The sequence below is a fragment of the Balaenoptera borealis genome, assembly GCF_965194805.1.
Source record: "Balaenoptera borealis genome assembly, chromosome: 1".
Lineage (NCBI taxonomy): Eukaryota > Metazoa > Chordata > Mammalia > Artiodactyla > Balaenopteridae > Balaenoptera > Balaenoptera borealis.
The window spans coordinates 69289568-69315370 of record NC_138860.1 but is presented as its reverse complement, the minus strand read 5'-3'; the positions used below and the strand labels follow the sequence as shown (position 1 = coordinate 69315370).

Sequence of the window (25803 nt, the reverse complement as noted above, 5' to 3'; positions counted from 1 at the left end):
GAGGGAGGGAGGGAGAGATGTCTTTGTCTTTCCCTCCCTCCATCACTCTCTCCCTCTTCCCCCTCCCTCTCCTGCTCCCTGTCCCTCTCCCTCCCTCTATCCCTCTCTCCCTCTCCCCCCTCCCTCTCCTGCTCCCTGTCCCTCTCCCTCCACCTCCTTCCCTCTCTGGAGAGGGAAGGAGGTGGAGGGAGAGGGTGAGGGAGAGGGAGCACGAGAGGGAGAGAGGGAGAGGGAAAGAGGTATAGGAAGAGCGGAACAGGGAAACAGGGACAGGGAAAGGGGGACAGGGAGAGAGGGAGAGGGAAAGAGGGAGAGGGAGAGCAGAGCAGGGAAACAGGGACAGGGAAAGAGGGAGGCAGAGAGGGAGATGGAAACGGGGAAAGGGAGGGGGGACGGATAGAGGGAGAGGGAGAGAGGGACAGGGAAAGAGAGACAGGGATGGAGGGAGGGAGAGAGGGACAGGACAGGGCAAGAGGGACAGGGAGAGAGGGAGGGAGAGAGGGAGGGAGAGAGGCAGAGGGAGAGATGGAGGGAGAGTGAGAGGCAGGGAGGTAGAGGGAGGGAGGGAGGGAGGGAGACAGAGAGGGAGACAGGGAGAAGGGCTGATGGGGGCTCCCTCCCCCTCCCATCCTCTGCCCACTGCTTTCTCTTTTTTCTGCTTCAACAAACACCAGGCGCCTTTCAGATCAGCCCTGAAGTCAACGTTGATGCTTGGGACGGCCTGACCTCCCCGCTGCCTTCCAGCCCAGGACCACAGCTGGGAGATGAAGTCTGCGGGGCCCTGGGGGGGGGCGGCGGCGGCGGAGGTGGTGGAGGCAGGCACCTCCTCTGACGCCCAATCTCTCCTCGTTTACGAGGCAGCCGCCAGCTCCCCTCCCTGACTCCCCAAGATTTGGGGCCATTTTAATATGTGTCGATAATGCCATGAGCTACTATTTAACTTTTCCACGAGGACCCATCTCCCGAAATGCAGTGGTTTTCAGGCTTGGCTGCACTAGAGAACCCCCAGGGAAAGGAGAGACGTCTGTACCTCCCTCTCTCTCCCTCTCCCTCCGTATCTCCTTCTGGCTCTCTCCCTCTCCTTCTGGGGTGATGCCCGATGAGCTCAGATTCGCAGATGTTCCCCCCATCCCCTCTCTGTGCCTTGCGTGGGGCCTGGGCCTTCTCACTGTGGCCCGGGAACAGCCTCGACATTCAGACATCGGTTCCTGCAAGGACACTTGCGTTTGGTCCATACCGCATGTGGCTGCAGTCTGTGCTTCTCCCGTTTAGCATCTTCAGTAGATGGGGGCTGTGCATGAGCCCTTCATCTTCCCCGCAGACACCACTGGTGCTTGCTCGGCCTCGCGGGTGATGTCCACGGGGGACAGACCTGTGTCCCCACCTTCTTGGGCTGCAGACAGGCCACGTTGGTCCTGTGGTGACTGGGGGCTCCCAGGAGAACCCCACTGCAGACCCAGAGAGGTGGCCCCAGAGAAGGTGGCGTACGCCTGGGGCCAGGCCTCACCAGCCAACCACGGGGCACCTGCAGCAACAGGTCTCTCGCCGTCCAGGGGCTGGGTGTTCGGGCGCCGTGGGGATGAGCTGCTGTCTGCACGGCAGCCAAGTTTGTATTGTTGAGCCCGGGGAGGCCCCTGGGTGGCTCCTGGAGAGCCTGGTCACATTTCTTCCTGCCCTTGGCCTTAGAGCTCATCATGGTTCACGCCGTTTCTGGTTCCAAAAGGACCTGTGTTCATAAAGACCACATGTTAGGACAGCACCAAAGTGTCTAGAAATCCAGGCCAGGAGGAGGAGGGAGGGGGTTTGGCTGTGCCCGCCAGTGGCCTGAGAGCCCTCCCACCCACAGAGACCTGGCCCGGGGCCTGTGGGGAGGGCGTGGCCCACGGTCCCCAGCGCTGGCTGTCTCTGGGTTCCAGGAGAACTGCGCGATCCTCGGGGAGCTGGTAAGGCTGCAGGCTCAGAAGTCCCGCCTGCTGGGATTCAGCACGCGTGCCGACTCTGTGCTGGAGATGAACATGGCCAAGACCAGCCAGGTGGTGGCCACTTTCCTAGGTAACCCCGCCTCCCCGAGTCCCAGTGGGGACGGGGGTCAGGTGGACCTTGACTGGACGTGGTGCTGCCTGAGACCCCACTGTGTCAGCCCTTGGGGGTTGCCTTCCCCAACCCTTCATTCTGCCTCGAGGGGCGTGGGGTGGGGGGCGGCTGGGCGGCTGCCACAGGGACATAGCTGAGCCTCTCCCCTCCGCCCGCAGATGAGCTGGCCCAGAAGCTGAAGCCCCTCGGGGAGCAGGAGCGGCCGTGATCCTGGAGCTAAAGAAGGCTGAGTGCCAGAGGCGGGGCCTGCACTTTGATGGGCCCATCAACGTCTAGGACCTGCGCTACTACATGAACCAGGGGGAGGAGACGCGCTACCACGTGGACCAGTACCTGCTCAATGAGTCCTTCCCCATGCAGGTGGTCACGCGCGGGCAGCTGGGCATCTCCCAGGAGCTGCTGGGGCTGACCTTCGACCTGGAGGAAGGCGCCAACATGCGTCACAAAGATGAAGATGTGAGGCTCTACACGGTCCGGGACGCGGCCTCGGGCAAGGTCATCCATCAGCAAGTTCTACCTGGACCTCTACCCTCGGTGCATGCGTGGGAGAACCTGTCGGCCGTGGGCCGGGGCTCCTCTGTGGTAGCGGGGCCTCACCCGCGTCCCTCCCCAGGGAAGGGAAGTCCGGGCACATGGCCTGCTTTGGCCTGCAGCCGGGCTGCCTGCAGCAGGACGGGAGGCGCCAGATTGCCATCGCGGCCATGGTGGCCAACTTCACCAAGCCTACGCCCAACCCGCCCTCCCTGTTCCAGCATGATGAGCTGGAGACCTACTTCCATGAGTTCTGGCAAGCGATGCACCAGCTCCGCTCCCAGGAGGGTGCGGGCGAGGGGCTGAAGGCAGGGGGCGGGGAGGGCCCGGGCTCTCCCGTGGTCCTCAGGCAGGCCCTCGCCACGGGATTCTTCCGCTGATGTCACCCCGCACGAGGAGACGCCCTCGGTGTCAGTTTCCATCATCAAACCCCACGCACTGGGCGCGTAAACAACGGAAGTGGATGTCCTCGAGACTCTGGAGGCTGGAAGTCCCAGATCAAGGAGTCAGGACTGGTTCCCTGCATGTTAAATACAGGTATTCAAGAGTTGCCTTTAAAAAAGACAAAATAGAAGAAAGGAACGTTGCATGCAAGGCTGGTGAGTGATGAGTGATGAGAACCAGAGGTTAGGCTCTGGGGCCGGGAGCACCACGCCCTGTGAGGCCCTGGGGCTGCTGCCAGTCTCGGTGGAGGCTCAGCAAGTCCCAGTGACTTCCCAATGTGGGGGGGGTCCCCAGATGAGCGTCTGGGCCCAGGACCCAGTGCTCGTTCAGTCTTCCTGCAGTCAGCCCTTCGTCCTGAGAGCGATGCTCTCACAGACTGCAACCGGAGCGCGTGGGGACACTTTACTGAGCTGTGCAGCCGTCACTACTGCCCTGTTCTGGAACATTTCCCTCACCCCAAAAAGGTCCCTCACGCCCTTAGTTATCATTCCCTCCCCTCCCCTGTCCCTGACAACCAGGAACCCACTCTGACTCTGTGGATCTACCTGTTCTGGACGTTTCCCCTCAGTGGGGTCACACCCTGTGTGTCCTTCTGTGTCTGACTTCTCTCGCTGAGCACCGTGTTCTCACGGTGCATCCACGTGGCAGCGAGTGGCAGGGCTTCACACCTTTGCGTGGTCGAGGGCCGGAAAAAAGACAAACGAAAAGAAGGGCACGTTGCCTGCGACTCTGGTGACAGCCGGGGATGAGAACCAGAGGGTAGGCTCTGGGGCCGGGAGCGCCGCGCCCTGTGAAGCCCTGGCGCTGCTGCCAGTCTCGGCGGGGCACGAGCAGCGCCGTCCCCCAGGAGCTGCTGGACAAGCTCATCAAGTCCCGGCTGGCCAACCCCCGTGCGGCCGGGCCGAGGGAAAGGAAAGGGGCTCCCGGACCGCCCGGCTGGAAAGCGCGGCCTGGACACAGTGCCAGCGCCCCCGTCTCCTTCCTCCCGCCCTCCAGGCCTCTTCAACCTGCGCCAGATCGTCCTGGCCAAGGTGGACCAGGCCCTGCACACGCAGACGCCCTCGGACCCGGCCTAGGACAATGCCCGCCTCTGCCAGGAGATCCTCGGGGTCCCAGCCACGCCAGGTAGCCAAGCGCACGCCGGGCCCACCTTAGCGGTCAGTTGGCGGCTACTGCCCAGGTCAAGAGGATCCTCTGGTGGTGTGTGAAGGGGGACCGACTGACGGGCTCTGGTCGAGGCTCGCTGACCTCTGGCCTCTTCCTGCCTGGGTTCCTGGGCTGGTCCCTCCAGCTGTGGCCCGCGGAGTCCGAGGGTGGGCTGGGCGTATCTGCACGTGCTTTCTGGAGAGCCTGGAAGAGGCAGGAGAGGGCTTCATACCCCGGACGGAACGCGTCGACGAGGTTTGCCCGTGCGTGTCGGTGCGGAGACGCAGTTCACTCCCTCGTGAGTGCTTTAACCCGCGCTCTCCCCGTGCTGGAGGGCGAGCCCTGACTCATCCCTCGGAGCCTCGGGCAGCTGTCCCTGTAAGAGGCTTAGGGGTGAACCCTCGTGAGCTTCAGCAGAAAGTCGGCAAAGATTGATTTGTGTCCCTCCACTGAGTTGCCCGCAAGGTCCCCGTTTTCTAGAAGTGTTGGGCCAATACTCCCTCTAGTGGCAGGGGACTCAGACAGGGCTGCTTTGAGGCCCCAAGCTCTGGGCTCTGGGGAAGGGGCACGGAGCGGCCAGGGGGCCGGGCAGGAGCCTCTCCGCGTGTGTCCCAGGGACCCACCTGCCTGCGACCTTCGGCCACCTGGCAGGAAGCTACGACGCCCAGTCCTATGGCTACCTGTGCAGCGAGGTGTACTCCGCGGACACGGTCCACACACTCGTTTCAAGCAGGAGGGCGTCCTGAGTGGCAAGGTGAGAGGCCGGCCTGCCGTGCAGACCAACACGGAGGTCCTTGGCCTGGGCCTAGATGCTTGTGCCGCCCGCCTGGGCCTGCCAGGCTCTGAGGGCCCTGCCCAGAACCCCCTGCTCCCCTGCCCTTTGTTGAGTCACAGCAGAGGTGGCCACACCCACACCCTCCGTGAAGGGGGTGCTCCACCCTCCTGCAGCCCCGCCCCCTCTCCTCAGGTTGCCATGGACTACAGAAGCTGCATTCTGAGGCCAGGGGGCTCCGAGGATGCCAAGGGCATGGTGAAGCTCTTCCTGGGTTGTGACCCCATGCAGGACGCCTTCCTCCTGAGCAAAGGGCTGCAGGTTGAGGGCTGCAAGCCGCCGGCCTGCTGACGGCACGGGGTTTTGCCCCCCCGGGCGGGCCGGGTGCCTTAGCGCCCCGTCGGGGCGGGGGAGGGGCCGTGTGTCCTCCCAGCCCCCGAGTCCCCGGCGGCCGGCCTAGGCCAAAAGTCTCCACCTGGAAGTGTCTGGAAAGCCTGGCATCAAGGCTCCCCCTTGTTGCACTAATGCAATCCCTTCCTGGGGAGCTTTCCTGGTAACAAAACGGTTCTTTGAAAACGCAGCCATTAATAAAAAAGACTCTACTCCTGGTCTCTGCCTGCCGTCCCTTCCACCACAGGAGTGGCATGGGGGCCGTCACACTGGGGGGAGTTCTGACCTTGGTCGGGGATCAGCCCTGGGGCCGTGGTGACGCGTCTGGGTCACTGGGAGACGGCTGAGCTGTGGGGTGAGTTCAGACGGGGATGGTGCCCCGCACCCCGACCGGGCAGGCTCTCCAGTGAGGGGGTGTCAGTTTCCTGCCGGCCTCTCGCCCGTCACTGTTTGGCATCTCGGGGGCTGTGACTGGCTGGAGCTGGTTCTGGCGGTGGGCACAGCTGCGGGAAGCCCGGCTGTGGCTGTCCCTGTCCCCGTGTCCTGTCCTCCTGCTCACGGCCGGCCGGCTGGCTCCCTCTGGTCATCGGCAGCTGCTGAAGTCTGGACCACAGCAAGGGGCCACCTTCCTGGGTCCTAGCAATTCTTCCCAAAGGCCTTAGGGATGTGTTTTGGTGGCAGTAGGAATTCAGAGAGGGTGCTGCACCACTGGAGCGGTAGGGTGGCTCTGGACCGTCCCGTGTGTCCTTCCCTGGCCTTTGAGCTCCTTGGGAGCCCTGCCTCCACAAAGGACGCCAGGCAGCGGAACGAGGGCGCGGGCGGCGCCCCGACCTTCTCCCCGTGGCCCAGGCGGGCAGGCCGTGCCATGCTCTGTCCTCTCCTCAGCCTGCCCGCCCGTTCTGTTGTTATTTTACCGAAGAGGACACAGACATTCAGAGAGGCTAGGGTCCATGCCTGAGGTCTCATATCCAGTAAGTGTCAGAGCCGGGGTTTGAACCCAGACAGCCTGTCCCGGAGACCGCGCCCTAACCTCTACACAAACCACCTCCTGGTTCCCTTTATTAGCACAAGACTCATTTCCCTGACAAGCCCAGGCCCCATAAAGGCAACCCTGCCTCCCCCACGTGACCAGCCCTTGCCAACTACTCACCCCAGTGGCAGAGGGACGAGCCACACAGGGGACCCGCCCATCTTGGCCATGGGGACACAGACACCCACTCACACCCAGAAGGACCTCCTCTTTACCTTAGGCCACACGCCCATGCCGAAGGAGCTGCTGTCTGCCAGCTGGTGCAGGTACAGTTCTGTCCTGGAAACAGAGAAGGGACCAGAAGTAAGGGAGGACCCACCCACACCAGTGGCCTGGCAGGGCAGGTGGGCATCATGGCACGGGGCTCCACAGAGTGCCCCAGGTGGCCCCGGGGTCTGCCTCAGGCCCTGGCCCTGCCTCCCGAATATTCCTCACTTGCTGCCCTCAATGGGCCCTTCTTAAGTGAAGGCCTTCCAGAAGCTTCCTTACTCCTCAGTTACCCTGCTCTGAAAACTGGGAGTTTCCTCCCTAATCTGCCCTCTCTCCAAAGGGTAAGGTGCCCCTCTGGCCTTAGCCAGGAGGCTCAGGACAGGTTGGGCCTGCCCTTCAGACGGGGGTGGAAGGCAGGAGACAAATGATGGGGGACGCAGAGGCAAATTGAAAATTATCACCCCTCGCCTGGGGTGAGCACTCCCTGGAGCTTCACTAGATAGAACCTTACTCATTCGTTCAACAGATGAGGAAACCAAGGCTCAGAGACAGGGAGCCACATGTCCAAGAATTCCCAGGAGTCAGCGAGGGGCAGAGATGACTCCCTGGGCCACCTCCCCCAGAAGGCCCTCCCAGATGAGTCTTGTGGCTTCTCTGCTGTTCCACCTGGTGCCTCCTCGCCCTGAGCTACCTCAGGTGCACCCAAGGCTCTCACAGAGTTTAGGAGCTTCTGGAAGATTTGGGGTCTGCTGTTCCTTGCCCACCTCCCACGCTGCTGTCAGAACCTGTACCAAAATGTCACCGTCACAGCAGACATCCACCACCACCCCCCAGCGTGTATAAAGAGCCATATGTGAATTATCTCACTTAATCCTGTAAGGTCAGCAGTCAAGGTACTATTTCCACTTTACAGAGGAAGAAACGGAGGTTCAGAGCAGGTGACACCTGGCCAGGTTCACCCAGCCCAGGAGCAGTACCAGGCAGCAAGAATCAGAGGCCAGATTCCTAACCACTGGGCTCCACTGCCTCTCACCTCTGGGCAGAGGCAGGGCTGGGGCCCTGGAGAGCGGAGGCCCTTTGTCTCACTGCCCTCGGCTGTCCCTGCTCAGCCCAGTCGCTCACCTGAGAGCCAGGTCCAATCCGGATAGCATCTGGGAGAAAACCTCGAAACTGCCTTCCCCTTCCAGCTGCCGGGCCACGTGGCTCTTCTCCAACAGCATCGTCTGCCAGGGGAGAGGACAGGCGCCGGTCAGCACGAGGCCCCGCTAGGCTGCCCGCACACCCCCACCAACCCCCAGGCCCACTCTTCGAGGCAGCACCTCAGGCCCCAACTTGGCTGGACGCCTCCAAATCAAAACGTGCCAGGCCTTTGTCTCACTGATTCAGAGTCCACGCAGGCAATCAACGAATGCAACGGGCTCATTCCGATGAAGGAATCCAAGGGTACTAACAATTAACCCAGAGCCGCCCTCCAACACACTCTTATGCAACCGAAGCCCTTAATAACTTGACCCACATGGTGATGCACGGTAGACTTTCAGGGCCGGGACAGAAAGGGATTTATCGTGCACCAGCGAGTCTGGGTATTCTCCTAGCTCCGCATACAAACAACCCTTCTAATAACCTAATCCTGTTTTCTGTTCAAACAGAATGTTGGCGGGGGCGCGGGGGGGGGGGAAGGGGAGGAGCCAGGTGATTTCAGAGAGAGGAACAAACAGGCCATGTGCCTGTCACACACGGGCTGCTGCAGAAGGCCAGCGAGCGCCTGTTTAATTTCAGCTTACGCTTTTAAGACCCAGCTAATGAGCGGCTGAATTATGTATCTACTCATGAATATTTCATCCCTGTGATACTCCGAGGCACAGACGAGCTGGCCTGCTCCGGGAGGAGATGTCTGGGCACTGAGTGAGGTGGGGAGGAGCTGGCCTTGGCCTGGGGAGCGATGACCATTTAGACACATTCCAGGGTCCCAGCTGGAGGCGTGGGCCCTGCTGAGTGGGGCTGAGGCTACTGCAGCCCCAAAGAGCCCCCTCTCCCTCCCACCCAGAGGCCTCACCTGGAGCTGGGCGGCCGTGACTCGGCCTGTGGCGTTCAAGTCCAGTGACATCACCATGGAGCACCGGGTGGCACGGCGGCTGTGGCCGGTGAACACGGAGCCAAAGGCCCGGAGGACAGTGAAGGTGGCTCGAATCTTCTCCACTGGTGGGGCACAGACAGGGCATCACCCGTGGCCCGGGTGCTGCCACCCCCACCTCTCACAGGACCCCATTCTGGCCCCAGGCCCCAGCAGGGGCCCCTCCACTCCCCCAACTCAGCTCTAAGCCACACCTCTTCCGCTGCTGGGCTGGCCCTGTGCTGCAAGCAGGGGCGCGGGGTGAGCAAGAGTGAGCCCAGAAGGGGAGATACACACACCTAGGATTGGTACGATCTGAGTGACAAGGGCTGCCCTAGGGCCTCCTGGGCCTGGTGGAGTCTAGGAGGAGGGCAGAGCATTAACATTCTTGGACCTGCTCTCGGGGAACGCCCATCACAGCCAGCTCAAAAAGCCCAGCAGTCCCAAGCTTTTTAACATAACTATTTAACAAGCACCCACTATGTGCTAGGCACCTGGATACAGCCTAGCCTGACTCCCACTCCCCCAACACACACTTTCAGCAGATCTACATTCTGGGAGGGCCTCTCCTTGCTGTATCCCCAGCTCCTCACAGGGCTCTAACCTGGGCCAGGTGCAGAACAGGTGATCAATAAAGCATTGGAATAAGCCCAGTGGAGAAGCAGGATAGTACAATGGTTAAACAAGCTTGAATATGGCCTCTCCCCGTTGTTAGTCACCTGATTTGGAGCGAATAAATTAACCTCCCTGTGCCTCAGATACCCCATCTATAAGATGGGGGTAATAATAGTACTTACTTACCTCATGTGGTTGCCACAAAGACTAAAAGATTTAATAATGTAAAGTGCTCAGAACATGCTCCAAATGTGGTGGTGTTAGTATTGTTTGTTATTATTAGAAAAGCAATACTGCCTGGGCCATATATTCTCAGCAGGGGGAATACTGCCCCCAAGAGGGCAGAAACTGATTCTTGAGGATGGGGGCAGTTTTCCTTTCTTATGTATAGAATAGAGCACAGATACACACACACACACACACACATGTCTGTGTGTGTCTGTATATATATACACACATACACACACACTGCATAAACAAATATATGGTGAATCTATGGCATTAACTTTTCACGGTGGGAGACGATTAGGAGAAAGAACAACTAAAAAGGCTCCTCAGAGGGGCAACAATACATTGAGGACACTGGCCCAGGGGTAACAGCTCTGGAGCCAAACTGTCTGTGTTTGAATCTCGGTGCTAGGATGTATGAGCTGTGTGGCCTTGGGCAAGCTGGTTAACCTCCCTGCGTTTTAATGGCCTCATCTATAAAATTCAAATAATAATAATGTCTACCTTATAGGGATGTTTTAAATAATAAATAAGTTAACCTGCTTGGAATAGAGCCTGGCGCGTAAGTCCTCAGCAAGCATTTACCACGATCCCCATCAATATTGTAATTATTATCACCAACTGACACTATTTTTTATTGAAGTATAGTTGATTTACAATGTTGAAACTCTTTCTTTAATGCCCAGCTCAAACATCATTTCCTCAAGGAAGCCCCCCGGCCCCTTCTCTGTGCTCCCTCCGCCTCTCCCCTCCCCAGCTCGGCCAGCAAGCGGTGCAGAGCATTGGAGTCTGGCACAGATGAGCAGCTGAGTCTCCCTTCCGGCTGTCAGTGCCTCCTTGTCTTTGTTTTTACTTATCGGGTCCTCTGCACAGTCCAGTGGGCTGTGCGCTGCACAAGGACACCACACCTAAGGGCACAGCATTTATATCAGATAGCCATAGGCCTGTATACTTATTAGGATGATGGCCCAGAACGTGGTGGTCAAGTGTTTGGTTCTAACAATGTCAATGCGTGACGACGGTTCCACATGTGGCAGTGAGTGTCTTAGGCAAGGAGTACCTGTTTCTAATTCACACAAAAGTACCCAACAGACTAGGGGTGGCCCTGCCCAGAAGCCAGCACAGGGTCTGCACACAGGTGCTCAGTGAACGCTAGCTGAGCAGATATAAGAAAGAGCCGCCCAGCACCCCCTCTGACTCTCCCTTCCCTTCCCCCACGCCACCGCCCCCACCACGTCCCAGCTGCACGTCACCTGGAGACCACTGTACCTGAGACCCTGCCATCCACACTGCCTGCCATCCCCACCAGGTGCTCCAGGACCTGCTCGCAGCAGGTGGTCTTGCCAGCACCGCTCTGGCCCAGGGCCACGATGCTCTGGTCCCTCTGCTGGCTCAGCAGAGCCCAGTACGCCCGCTGGGCCAGGGAGCCAACGTGGGCGGGTAGGCCATCCCAGCAGCTCCTGGGCACCTGCAGGAAGAGCGCCGGCATCAGCCTTCCCACCCAGCCGGGACCCAGGGAGCACTCCACAATGCTCCAACCCGGCCTCAGGCCCAGATCCACGTCCATGCCTCCCATCCTACTCCAGCCTTGTCAGAGACGTCGTGCATTTTTCTGGGGAGAGCCCAGCCTGGAGATCTAGTCCTGCCACTGGCTCGCTGTGAGTCCTTGGGCAGCCTTGGACCCTGCTCTGAGCCTGGCCTCTTCTTCAGCCAATGAGAGGCTTGAACTAAAGCTGCATTAGCTCATGGGGCTCATCTCACTTGCTACACAAAGGACTGGATCGTACCTGTCTGAAATGAAGCAGGTGGATAAAATGGCTCAATTGATGAGTGACGTCTGCCATGGAAACAGAATGGGGCATGGGGGAATTGGCGGTACGTGTGCTATGTATTTGCTATAACAGATTTAGATACCGGAAGCCCCTTTGACTTCATTCATTCATCCATCCATACATCCATTCACTCAGTAAAAAAAAAAAATTCATTGAGTGTCTACTACATAGCAGGCACTAACCCAGGCACTGGGGGCACAACACTACTCAAGGCGAATAAAGGAAATCTCTGCCAGCCGTGAGGAGATATCATTATACACCTATTAAGATGGCTAAAAAACCGGTTTTTAATTTTTTTTGACACACTACCAAGTTCTGGTTAAGATGCAGAGCAAGTGGAATTCTCCCACAATGCTACACAATACAGCCACTCTGGAGAACAGCTTGGCAGCCTCTTTTACAGTGATACGTACACTCGTCATACAACTGAGCAACCCCACTCCTAGGTATTTACCCAAGAGAAATGGACATTTGTGTTCACCAAAAAACCCTCTGTCACTGGTTATATTGAGTAGGTATTCAAAATCATCAACAACCTAGAAACAACCCAAATGTCCCTCAACTAAAGAACTAAGATAACCAACCACCCTGGTTTTAGCACTGAAAGTCCCATGTCCCAGAAAAACCATTCCCTCCCACGGAAACCAGGACAACTGGTCCCCCTCCGAACAGATAAACAAAGCTGTGCAATAAAATACAATAGAATAAAAGAACTAACGGCTCACAGCTGCAACAATATGGGTGAATCTCAAATGCGCTGTGCATTGTGATAAGTGGAAGAAGCCGATTCCAAAGGTTACACGCAGTACAATCCCATTTATATGACTTTTCAGAAAAGGCACAACTAGGGAAAAGGGACAAAAGAACAGATTAGTGGCTGCCCAGGGCGGGACATGGGGGAGGGGATGACCACAAGGGTATGGAGAACTTTTGGGGGTGATGGGAACTGTCCTGTAATTGACGGCAGAGACAGTTTCACAACTATACGTGTTTGTCAAAAACTTACAGAAGTGAACACTAAAAAGGGTGACATTAACTGTATGTAAATTATACCTTAATAAACCTGACTTAAGACAAAAAAAGCCCTGCCTGTAGAGCTTGCTTTCCTTTGGGAGAAGACAGATGATAAAAAACCAACTAATTAAATTATACTGAACGGGAGTCATTTGAAAGCCATGAGCTTGGATGAGATCACCAAGGAAGTGGGCGTTTAAAGAGGGAGACAGAAGAGGTGTAGGGATGGGGCACCCAGACTTGGAGAGATCAGGGACCAGCAAAGGAGGCTGAGAGGGAGGGCCAGCGGGACAGAAGGAAAACCAGGAGAGCGGAATTCCTGAGCTGCGGAAGGGAGTGATGGCAGGAGGAGGGAAGGACCAGCCCCTGAAGTGCTGCTGAGGGTCAAGTCAGAGGAGGCCGGAGAATTGTCCACTGGGCTTGGCAGCATGGAGGTCACTGTGACCTTGACAAATGTCTGCTTAGCGTGGTTTTCAGGGAGAACGGAAGAGGGCGGTGGAGGTAGTGAGGGCAGTAGAAAGGCACCAAAGGGAGCAGGGAAACGGGCCTGGCTGGAGGAGGACCTTGGAAGCCCAGGATGCTAAGCGGGTGACAAGTGGGCTAGCATCCACCCTCCCAGTGGCTTGGCAGGACCAGGGGCACAAACTCCGGTGTGGCGGCCCTCCCCCTCCCCGAACCCCCAGCCTGGGGCTAAGGAGCACCCCCAGTGCACTGTTGGCCTTTCCTACCCCGAGGCCCCCAGGAACAGCAATGAGTCCCCATCCTGACACAAATCAAAAGGCTCACAGACCTACTAGAGAATGGACCTGAGGATATGGGGAGGGGGAAGGGTAAGATGTGACAAAGTGAGACAGTGGCATGGACATATATACACTATCAAACGTCAAACAGAGAGCTAGTGGGAAGCAGCCGCAGAGCACAGGGAGATCAGCTTGGTGCTTTGTGACCACCTAGAGGGGTGGGATAGGGAGGGTGGGAGGGAGGGAGATGCAAGAGGGAAGAGATATGGGAACATACGTATATGTATAACTGATTCACTTTGTTACACAGCAGAAACTAACACACCATTGTAAAGCAAGTATACTCCAATAAAGATGTTAAAATAAATAAATAAATAAAAAAGGCTCAGCAGGACCCCAAACCTGGCAAAGTAGGACAAGCCGCCACACTGGCTGGACACAGCCTAAGGGAACGCAGCGGGCAGGGGGTCCTGAGGTCCGAGCCTCGGAGCCACCTGCCGCTTTGGAAACATAAAGTTCAAGGGCCAGGCTATCCCAATCGTCAGCCTTCTCAGGCCTGCAGGGGAACAGGGAGGATTCTGCAGACCCAGGCCCCACAGTCACACACAGGTACCCCCTGCATGCTTGCACACGGGCATGCTCAAGGGCACACGCACCCAACAGCTGCAGAGGCCTCTGCACACAGGTGTGCCCATCTACACCCCACGCAGTCACAGCACACTCACCCCAAAAGAGGCCTGCACCCCCAGGCACGCACCCAGCTCCCAGCCACCCGGCAAGCCCAGACCCCCAGTGAGAGAGGCCCCCAGCCCTGCCTGGAGCCCTCCTAGCCCATCTTCAAGGAGGCCTCAGTCCCAGCCTCACCGCAGGTCTCTGCTCCCACCTGGTGGCCATTTGAGGAACCAGAGGGGACTCAGCCAAAGACAGAAGGAAGCTGTGGGTGTGGGAGGCAGCGTGACTTGAGGGGGACCCACGCCCACCGCAGGGTTACAGGGGCTTAGGGGGATCACGGGACTCAAGTTCCTCCTACCAGGTTGGGTCCCAATCCCCGCACTTTTAGGCTCTTTGACCCAGGCCGTGTAGCAGACGCCGCAATCGAGGACAGTCACGGTCGAGAGAACTGGGCTTGCGGAGAGACCTGTGACAAACACCCCTCCCAGGGGCCCCTAAGGAACCAGAGCAGGCTCTCGGGGCCTTGGGCTGCAGTAACAGAAGCACAGCCTGCCTGGCAACGGAGGGGAGAGTGCAGCGTCGCCCTTCCAGGCTAATGAGAACCTACTGTATAGCACAGGGAACTCTACTCAATGCTCTGTGGTGACCTAAATGGGAAGGAAATCCAAAAAAGAGGGGATATATGTATATGTATAGCTGATTCACTTTGCTGTACAGCAGAACTACGCTCAAATAAAATTAATTTTTTAAAAAAGGTGCCTTTTGTTATGTTAATGAGGTGACTTTTGGAAAGCCAAATATATATGAGATGACCAAATATATATATATATATATAATATTTTTTTTTCTTTCTAGATTACCAGTTTATTATAAAAAGATCTAACTCAGGAACAGCCATATGGAAGAGACGCACAGGGCAAGGTATGGGGAAAGGGGTGCAAAGCTTCCATGCTGTCCCACCTGGCACCTCCCTGGGTACACCAATCCAGAAGCTCTCCAAACTCCATTCTTTTTTTTTTTTTTTTTTAATAATTTTGAAGAACTTTTTTTTAAAATTATTTATTTATTTATTTATTTTAGTTGTGTTGGGTCTTCGTTTCTGTGCAAGGGCTTTCTCTAGTTGTGGCAAGCGGGGGCCACTCTTCATCGCGATGCGCGGGTCTCTCACCATCGCGGCCTCTCTTGTTGCGGAGCACAGGCTCCAGACGCGCAGGCTCAGCAGTTGTGGCTCACGGGCCCACTTGCTCCGTGTCATGTGGCATCTTCCCAGACCAGGGCTCGAGCCCGCGTCCCCTGCATTGGCAGGCAGACTCTCAACCACTGCGCCACCAGGGAAGCCCCAAACTCCATTCTTTTAATTTCACTGAAGCTTCGTTATGTAGACAGGATTAACTGATTCAACCTCAAGCCCCTCTCCCCTTCAAGGGGGTGGGGGGGAGGGTGGAAGAGACTGAAAGTTCCAATCCTCTAATTCTGGTTGGTTCCCCTGGCAACCAGCCCCTTCCTTAGGGGCTTTCCAAAAGTCACCTCATTAACACAAACTCAGGTGTGGTTGAAAGGGTTTTGTTATGAATATCAAAAGACACTCCTATCTGGAAATTCCACGGGGTTTAGAAGTTTTGTGCCAGGAATGAGGGACAAAGACCAAATATATATTTTATTATACCTACTGCCTAATACTAAATCTTACTGCTAATAAGGTAAGTACAATTAAAACGATAGTGAAATACCATTTTCACCTATCAAATTGGCCACATGGAAAAGTTTGATATTACTCTGTGTTGGTGAGGATACTGGGGAACAGGCAATCTCATACACTGCTAGTGCAAGTATGAAGGGCAGCATCTGCTGAAATTTTCAATGCATATTTCCTTTAATCCAGCAAGTCCACTTTTGTGGGCAATTCAGAACCCTCTCTAGAATAAGGGTCCGCAAATTTTTTTTTTCCAAAAAGGGCGAAAATGTAAATATTTTAAGGTTTGGGCCACGTGGGAGATGGCCAAATATATATTTTTGGTCTGAATGACCAAATATGTATTTTTCTTCATAAATCACAATATTGCACCCAGCTCAATAAAAATCTCCAAATGCTTTGCACATCAGCTGGCTTTGACAAGTCTTCACCTCTCCCCCCACCCCCTTCCTCTCTCCCTAAATCATGCTCTGAGTGTTTCTTGAAGAAATAGAAAAATCTTGGCTCCTCCAGCACATTGCCTCTCCACTCTCCATATTTGTGGTTGCCTCACTGACCCAGGTTGGCCACACGTCCCTTGCCAGCCACCTTACAGCCTGGTGAGATCCTGGACCTCCCAGATGGGCCTCCTGGCCTAGGGATGACCAGTAATATTTCTCTCAAATGCTAGCATCTACTGATCTGTAGTTGGGGACTGCCTGGAGTGTTGTATTGAGAAGGATCCTGAGCTATGGCTGAACTAGCAAGAAAGTGTGTGGTGATTGACTAGCAATGTCTGCCATGGGCGCAGGAATGGTTCGGAGTGGTGCCTGTGCCAAGTATTTGCCATTTCCAGCCTGGGGCTTCCCCTGCCACAGTGAGGCAAGAGGCTGGTCAGTCTTTTGCTGGGAGGCTCCCCTGACTGCTCCATCACAGGGCTGTCTTTCTACCCCTGCTCCCTTGCTACCTGGAGTTTTGCTGTCTAATACGGCAGCCACTAGCCACATGGGGCTATTTCAATTTAAATGAATTAAAATTAAATTAAAACCTCAGGGGCTTCCCTGGTGGCACAGTGGTTAAGAATCCGCCTGTCAATGCAGGGGACACGGGTTTAAGCCCTGGTCCGGGAAGATCCCACATGCCTCGGAGCAACTAAGCCCGTGCACTACAACTACTGAGCCTGCGCTCTAGAGCCGGTGAGCCACAACTACTGAAGCCCACGCACCACAACTACTGAAGCCCGCGTGCTACAGCCCGTGCTCTGCAACAAGAGAAGCTACCACAGTGAGAAGCCCTCACACCACAACGAAGAGCAGCCCCCGCTCGCCGCAACTAGAGAAAACCCGTGCACAGCAACGAAGACTCAACGCAGCCAAAAATAAATAAATAAATAAATAAATAATTTAAAAAACACACACGTAAGATGATTTTTTTAAAAAAGATCTGTATGTAGAACACTGAGCACCTAAGGGCTCGATTATGGGCTGTTATCATTCAAACGGGACTGATACAGAACTTTTCAAAGCTTCTGCTTCTGAGGTTTACACGTGCTGCTATGCCTAAGCCGGAAACTGATCATCACCATCTTTACATCACTTTGTGAAGTCATAACAATGGTGTTATGCATCTAGGGTTTTACAGGCAGTCCCAATTTCACATATTTAACACATTCTCCTGCCAAGAACCAAATACTTTATTTCAAAAATAAAATTACACTTCAGAACATAATATGGTAACCAGAGCCGAACCTAAGCTCCCACAATAACAACCAGAAAACTGGACAAAGTATATGAAGTAACTGTTTTCAGACACAGAAGGGGCTAGAGTCCCTGAAAGAAGGGAAGCAAACTAGGAGGACCCCAGGCTGCGTCAGCTCTTCGCCTGGAGGCACTTTCTGAAATGTGGTGCTGGGAGGGGGACCCAAGCAGACCATGGTGGTCCTGCCGAGGCAAAGGCACCAGGAGTTCACGGAAGACGAGGTGCCTGGAAACACCAGAAAAATAAATGAAATGAAGAGCTATATAGCTATTATAAGCCAGTGGTGATGACAACTTACTAGGATATACTCAATCCAAAAGAAGACTGGAGAAGAAAAAAGCAACAAGGAAACAAATAATACATACGAGATTTAAATCCAACTAAACTGGTAATTATTCAAGTGTAAATGGTCTAAATAGTCTAATTACAAGGCAGAGGTCAGAGAACAGACATACCATGCAAACACCAATATCAAGAAAGCTCGAGTGATTATAACAATATTAGACAAAGTAGACGTCAGAACAAATATATTATTACCAGGACAGACTTCTCATCATGATAAAAGTGGTAGATTCATCAAGATGACATAACAATCATAATGTGTGTGTACTGGGAATTCCCTGGCGGTAAGTGGTTAGGGGTCCATGCTTCCACTGCAGGGGGCACAGGTTCAATCTCTGGTCAGGGGACTAAGATCCCGCAAGCTGCATGGTACGACCAAAAAACAAAAAAATACCGTGTGTACCTATCACAGGAGATGCAACAATGCCTCTCCTAGGCACTTACCAAAGAGAAATGACAGCATTTGTTCACAACAAGACTTGATGAAAAATATCCATAGCAGCTTTACTCATAATTTCCCTGAACTGGAAACAACCCGATGTCCATGAAAAGTGAAGTGTGTTAATAAGTCCATACATTGGAATACTATTCAGCAATAAAAGAAACAAAAATCCCAACACAAGCAACATGATAATGAACCTCAAGGAAGAACATGGTGCTGAGGCAAAGGGGCCAGACCCAAAAGAGTGCATAGGATTTGATTCTATTGATAGGATGTTCTAGAAAAGGCAAATATAATCTATTGTGACTGGAAGCAGAAGCAGATCAGTGTTTGCCTGGGGCTGGGTGGGATGAGCTATTTAGAAACGGGCCCAGAGTGTACTTTTTAAAGTGATGGAAATGGTCCATATATGGATCGTGGTAACAGGTACACGGGTGCACACTTTTGTCAAAACTCAAACTCTATACTTAAATTGGATGTATTTTATTGTGAGTGTTTTATACCTCAATAAAATTGCTTTTTAAAAGAACAAAAGCATACAGCATATTTATCAGTAAACAAAGAAAAATTAAGTAACAACTGGATCCTTAGACATGTGGTATCTCACGAGAAGGAAATCAGGCATATTCTGAAAGAGATAAGCTAAAAAGTTAACACTAGAAGAAAAGGGCCCAAATCAATGTTCCCAATAAGCTATCCTATTTCAAGTTCTCTTCCATCACCAATTCTGAACCCACTTCTTGGTTTAAAAGTAGAAGCCACAAAACAAACCTAATTTCAATCTTCTGAAATAGTCATAGATTATATGGTAAGCAAATGAATTCTGAAAGAGCAAACTTTGAAGACAATGAATTAAAAAATAAAATCAAAGCAGTGAAATATTTCCAGTAAGGAAAAAAAAAAAAGATTTCTTTGGAGAGTAAGTGCCTCTTACAAGGGAAGAAAGAATATGTGCTTCTTGAAGAAGCTGTCCTAGTTGCTCTCACTGTGTTCTACTATTATAAACAGTCTCTTTGAGGGACTAAAGCAATTCTCTCTGCCCCCACCTCCATCCACACTTTGCTGGGATTTCTCTTGGAAACCACCAAATCACAAGAATCTTCTCTGTTCATCAGCGAGCAGAGTTGGGACAAAGCTCTGAACTCTAAGGCTGACCTAAAAGCATCACGCAGAACACAGAGCGGGTGTGACAATACTCTTCAGCAGACGGCCCACTGTGCAAAGCAAGCAAGTCACCTTAATTCCGAGATGCATGAACACAGTCATCGCCCTACACCCTCAGGCTCTTGCCTGAGCCTTTCTTTCACCTTCTGACCCCAGCTGAACCCAAGCACATGGTACCCTGCAAGCCCCTGTGCCTCCCACCCGCTTTTGTACCACAGCACAATTCACTGCAAATCTATCCTCCCATCTTCAGATGACTTCTCACCACCTCCACTGCTGGCCGCTGGTCCCAAAGCCGGGATCATCTCTTGCTGAGCGCTGCAGCATCTCCTGCTTCTTGCTTCCACAGCACCGAGACGATGCTGCATGAGCACTTGAGTCAGGGTGTGCCGCCCCAGTGCTCAAACTTTCCTGTGCCCCATCCCAGGACCAGTAAAAGTGGAGATCCTCGTGATTGCCTAAAAAGCCTCGCCAACCACCCCCCACCTGTCTCGCGGTCCCTCGCACTCAGCCCCTTGGCTGCAGCCACCTTGCTCTTCCTCCACCACGTGGTTCCAGTCTTAGGGTCTCTGCCCTGCTGAGCCCTCTGCCTGGACCCACTTCCCCCCAGTACACAGGGGCTCAGCCCTCACACCTCCCCAGGACGCTGTTCAACCGTCCCTTTATAAGTGGTGCCTTCTCCAAACACCCTTTTGAAACTGCCGCACATACCGGCAAGCCCTGCCCCCCTCTGGCCTCTACAATTCTCCACAACATTTACTACTGTGCGGACAGTGTGTATTCGTTGGTCTGTCTCCCGCCCCCCCCCAACCCCCCGGTAGAATGTTAGCTCCAGGGACTTCCCTGGTGGTCCAGTGGCTAAGTGCAGGGGGGCCCGGGTTCGATCCCTGGTCAGGGCACTAGATCCCACATGCCACAACTAAGAGTTCGCATGCTGCAACTAAAAGATCCCACGTGCCACAACTAAGACCCAGCGCAGCCAAATAAATAATTAAATAAGTATATTAAACAAAGAATGTCAGCTCCATAGGGGCACCCATAGCAGTACTACTCACGGATGCATGGTACACAGTGAAAGTCACTGAATGAAGGACGGAATTTTTAGTAGATTTCAAACAAAGCCCGAGAACCACCTCATAGCATATCTCTACATTTCCTGGTCTTGACTTTGACTAGAAGTAGGAATACTAAAATAAATCAAAAATAATGTATAAAACCCTCAGAAAAGGTATCTCCCAAAGAGCTAAAACCAGGGGATATTAATGACAGTGCACTGCCACCTGGAATTTCAGGCGTTTGGGGCTCCTAAAGTCCTAAACCCGCCCAATCATCCCTCTACTGTCAGTTCAAAAAGCTGACGGTCAACTTTTCCAGTAGAGGTGATGTTTCCTGGGTCCTTAGAACTCTCTAGGAATATATATTAAGACCCCAGCTTTGCTAATATTGCTAGAGCATGTAGCATTTTCCCTTAATTATGTGGACCCAGGCAACGAGACAGCTACAAAGTTGAGTCAGTTGCAGATGTTGGCTGATTGGCTAGACTTTCCTTTTGGCTAAGAGTGGTTTCCCCACACTTGCCGTGGGATCTAAACTCATGGCTCTGAAACATCACCAGTAGCCCCTTCCAAGAATTTCGGAGACTTCTGGGCAGTAGTAAACACTCCTTACAGCTGTCTGATACTGGCATGCCAGAGGTCTGTGGGTTTCACATCCATCCTTTTGCAGAGTGAGCTGGTGGCAGGTGGAAAGTCCTCTGTGGCCTGACGCTGTTCTAGTCTCCCCTATGTGCTGTTTTGTTTAATAAGACATTTCCAGTGGAGCACTTAATATATATTAGATTCTCAATGTCTCATTCAACAAAGCACATAAAGCAGAGACCTGTGCACTGCCCCCAAATTCTGGATTTTAGTATCATGATATATTAACTAGGAATTGTATAGTTTATATGCTTTTTTAAAAAACAAACTCCAGCACTACTTACAATAGCCAAGACATGGAAGCAGCCTAAATGTCCGTCCACAGATGAATGGATAAAGATGATGTGGTATATATCAATATATACACAATGGTATATTATGCAGCCATAAAAAAGAATGAAATAATGCCATTTGCAGCAACATGGACGGACCTAGAGATGATCATACTAAGTGAAGTGAGTCAGACAGAGAAAGACAAATATTACATGGTATCACTTATACATGGAATCTAAAAAAATGATACAAATGAACTGATTTACAAAACAGAAATAGACTCACAGACATAGAAAACAAACTTATGGCTACCGAAGGAGAAACGTGGGGAGGGATAAATTAGGAGTTTGGGATTAACAGATACACACCATTATATATAAAATAGATAAACACAAGGACCTACTGTATGGCACAGGGAACTACATTCAGTATCTTGTAATAACCTATAATGGAAAAGAATCTGAAAAACAATATATATATGTATAGCTGAATCACTTTGCTGTACACCTGAAACTAACACAACATTCTATCAACTATACTTCAATTAAAAAAAAACCCAGGGCTTCCCTGGTGGCGCAGTGGTTGAGAATCTGCCTGCCAATGCAGGGGACACGGGTTCGAGCCCTGGTCTGGGAAGATCCCACATGCCGCGGAGCAACTAGGCCCGTGAGCCACAACTACTGAGCCTGCGCGTCTGGAGCCTGTGCTCCGCAACAAGAGAGGCCGCGAGAGTGAGAGGCCGGCGCACCGCGATGAAGAGTGGCCCCCGCTTGCCGCAACTGGAGAAAAGCCCTCGCGTAGAAACAAAGACCCAACACAGCCAAAAATAAATATAAATAAATAAATTTAAAGAAAAAAATAAAATAAAAAAAAAAAACCCCGAGGCGTGCTCATTTCCCCACTAACTTTTCCTGGTGACAGACGGAAAATAGCAGTTGTGAAGTGCCTACCTCCTATTCAGGCTCTGCTTTTTGGGGGATGGGCAAACTTGGTCACATTATTTTAACTAGCATAGAAAATACTAGTGCTGTGTTTAGTACACAGGTGGCCATCACTGTCTTAAACCAACAGTAATTCCCATCAACCACGGGCTCAGAAGAGCTCAGGGAAAATTAAATAGCAACCACCTACAAGATCAGAGAGAGAGTTGCCAGCCTGCAGATCAGGGGTCTGGTGGTCACATGCCAGGGTTCCTATAGTTCTAGTGATTAGCAGATGTTAAAGGATTGTGCCATTCCAGCAGAAGTGTAGCTCTTCTGAATTTTTCTGGGAAGAGATAATCATGGCTGATCTTAGAACCTGAATGATGTCTTGTAAGAGGAAAACCGGCCCAAATAAACTGGTTTAAAATAAACGAACAAAAAAGACAACGAAATTTCTCATAGGACTGGTTTAAGCCTTTTTACTCTCTTTGAAAGCTGCCACAATTTTCTCAGATGTCCCCAGTTTTCAGAGCCGCAGAGGCTGCGTGGCAGGGCAGGTGGCGTCTCCAACCCGGGGCGCCAATACCCAGGCTTGTGGGAGCCAACACAGATAAGGAGTCAGCCCAAAGGACTGCCTACCAGTGGGGTTTGGACTCACAGCCTTTCCCTCTTCTTCAGTGTCTTTCCTCTCTAGGCGGCATTTCTGTCTAGAGATGCAAGTTGAAAGTGCAGAATCTGTGTCCATCATTTCTGTGGGTTCCTCACCACCCGTTGCCTGTGGCTGCCTGGCCTCTTCAATTGAAAATCCAATCAGCTGTGCTTAGCCAAGTGTTTACCTCTGCTGTTTGAAAGTTTAAATGGATCTTTAACTCTTTCCCTCACTAGAAGTCTCCACAAAGCCATGGATAATTGATGCAGGGTTGAATGGGGCCTCAGGTTTTCTTCCCTTTTGGGGCTGGTGGCTCTCAGCTGGAGGAAGTTTTACACGTCAGACAGGGTGGGACGGCGGCCATCTGTGACTGTCAATCAGGGAGGCTGTTTGTCTGGGGAAGGCCCTGCACAGGGACACAAACAAACTCTTCCAAACAAAGGTGGAAACAAAAGAGAAAACAAAGCCTGAAGGGGGGTTCCCAGGTTAAGATTTCCCTCTCTACGACCACAAGCAAAAGGGCTCGATGTTCTATCATTTAACTCTGCTCTTCAAGTCAGAAGTTGCACAGAGGTTAAGTATTTGCAGATTTTAGCCACCTACCATGTTTTGAAGCACAAAGCACTTCGAGCAATAATTTTATAATCATACAATAGGCTGGTAACTTTGTTCCTTGAAACTGACAAAAAAGTAAACCTAAAATGTTTTCCTCTGTGTCGCTTATTTTTTTTTCAGTACTTCTGTGGTCCTGTATTTTGCATATAATTACCAAATTAAAAAAAGAGGTCTCTATGTCATGTCTGTGTCCATCTTTCTTTCTACAGGCCTGCTTAGAAAATCCTTTTAAAAAGAACTTTGGGGCTTCCCTGGTGGCGCAGTGGTTGAGACTCTGCCTGCCAATGCAGGGGACACGGGTTCGAGCCCTGGTCTGGGAAGATCCCGCATGCCGTGGAGCAACTAGGCCCGTGAGCCACAACTACTGAGCCTGCGCGTCTGGAGCCCGTGCTCCGCAACGAAAGGCCACGATAGTGAGGCCCACGCACCGCGATGAAGAGTGGCTCCCACTTGCCGCAGCTAGAGGAAGCCCTCGCACAGAAACGAAGACCCAACACAGCCAAAAATAAATAAATAAATAAATAAATAAATAATAATTTAAAAAAAAAGAACTTTGTAAGATAGCAATTTGTCTTTCCAATGTATCCTTTTTATAATGAAACATACATTTTTTTTTCAAAGTCCATGGCAAGTATATTTCTTATGCCTTAGCCCCAAACGCCAAATATAATTTATGCATTCTTTCAACCCGAATGTTCTTTGAAAGCATGCTAAATATGTTTGAGACCAACGTTAATAAATATTTAAGAAATTAAAGTGAAAAGTAAAAATCGAAAAGAAAAGGCACCAGACTGGAAAGAAAGGAGTACATTTGTTTTTATTCAGAGACAGGATCTTACATGTAGAAAATCCTGAAGAACTCACACACATACACACATACACAAATCTACTAGAACTAATAAATTAGTTCAGCAAGATTGTAGGATACAAGATCACCATACAAAATCCAATTCTATTTCCATGTACTAGCAATGAACAACCAAAAATGAAATTAAAGAAACAATTTCATCCATAATAGCATCAAAAACATTAAAATATTTGTGAATAAATTTAAGAAGACACATAAGACTGAAAACTACAAAGCACTGCTGAGAGAAATTAGGGACGACGTAAACAACTGTAGAGACATTTCATTCATGGATTGGAAGACTTAATGTTGTTAAAATGACAGTTGTCTCCAAATCTATACGTTCAACAAAATCCCTACCAAAATCTGAGTAGGCTTTTTTTTGAGGGGGGGCAGAAATTGAAAAACTGATGCTAAAATTCATATGGAAATGCAAAGGATCCAGAAGAGCCAAAAACAAGTTTGAAAAAAAAAAAGAAAGAAAAGAATAAAGTGAGAAGATTTTTATTTCCTGATTTCAAAACTTACTATAAAGCTACAGTAATCAAGACACTGTGGGACCAGCATAAGGACAGACATATACATCAACAGAACAAAACTAAGAGTCCAGAAATAAGTCCTTAAGTTTATGGTCAATCAATTTTCAACAAAGGTGCCAAGACAATCCAACGGGGGAAGAAAACGTTTTTATCTTCAAACAAAAAAACAAACATTTTTCAGACAACTAGATAGCCACATGCAAAAAAAGATGAATTTAGACCCTTACCTCACGTTATACATGACAACTCAAAAATCAAACAAAGACCTAAGAGCTAAAATGCTAAAACACTTCTAGAAGAAAAAGAGAAAAAAATCTTTGGGGAATTCAGTTAGGCAAAAAGTTCTTAGATAAGACACTAAAATTCATTCCAAAAAGTTGTAAACTGGACTTCAAAATTAAAACCTTCTGTACTTCAAAAGTCACTATGAAGAAAATGAAAAAGAAGCCACTGACTGGGAGGAAGTATTTGTGAATTATACACATGATAAATAACATAAATAAAGACAATCAATTTTTTAAATGGGCATAAGATTTAAATAGATATTTCACCAAAGAAGATATAAGAATGGCTAATCACCACAAACATGTCCAATATCACTAACTGTTAGGGAAATGCAAATCAAGACCCCAATGAAGCACCACTTCACACCCACTAGGAAGGCTAGAATCAAAGACAACAGCAAGTGTTGATGAGGCTATGGCAAACCCGGAACTCTCATAAAATGATGGTGAGAATGTAAATGTAGTATAATTTAGAAAGCAACTAGTGATTCCTTAGAAAGTTAAACATGAATTCACCATACAGCCCAGCAATTCCACTCCTAGTTACATACCCAGGAGAAATGAAAACATACATCCACACTTGTACGTGAATGTGAACACAGCAGCATCGTTTGTAATAGACCAAAAGTGGGAATAATTCAAATGTCCATCAACTGGCGAAGGGATAAACAAAATGTGGTCTATCCACGTAATGGAATATTATTCAGCAACAAAAGGGAACGAGAGACCGGAACACACAACGTGGATCAACCTCCAAAACCTGGTGT

The 25803-nt window shown here is 51.4% G+C and overlaps 1 pseudogene across 1 annotated transcript; it reads left to right on the top strand.

Moving 5' to 3' along the window:
* Window positions 1-1910: 1910 nt before the first annotated feature.
* Window positions 1911-5313, top strand: LOC309617126 (thimet oligopeptidase-like; annotated as a pseudogene). The gene is made up of 5 exons: window positions 1911-2052; window positions 2253-2628; window positions 2708-2903; window positions 4074-4194; window positions 4831-5313. The product of its transcript is annotated as a thimet oligopeptidase-like (transcript).
* The last annotated feature ends 20490 nt before the right edge of the window (window positions 5314-25803 follow it).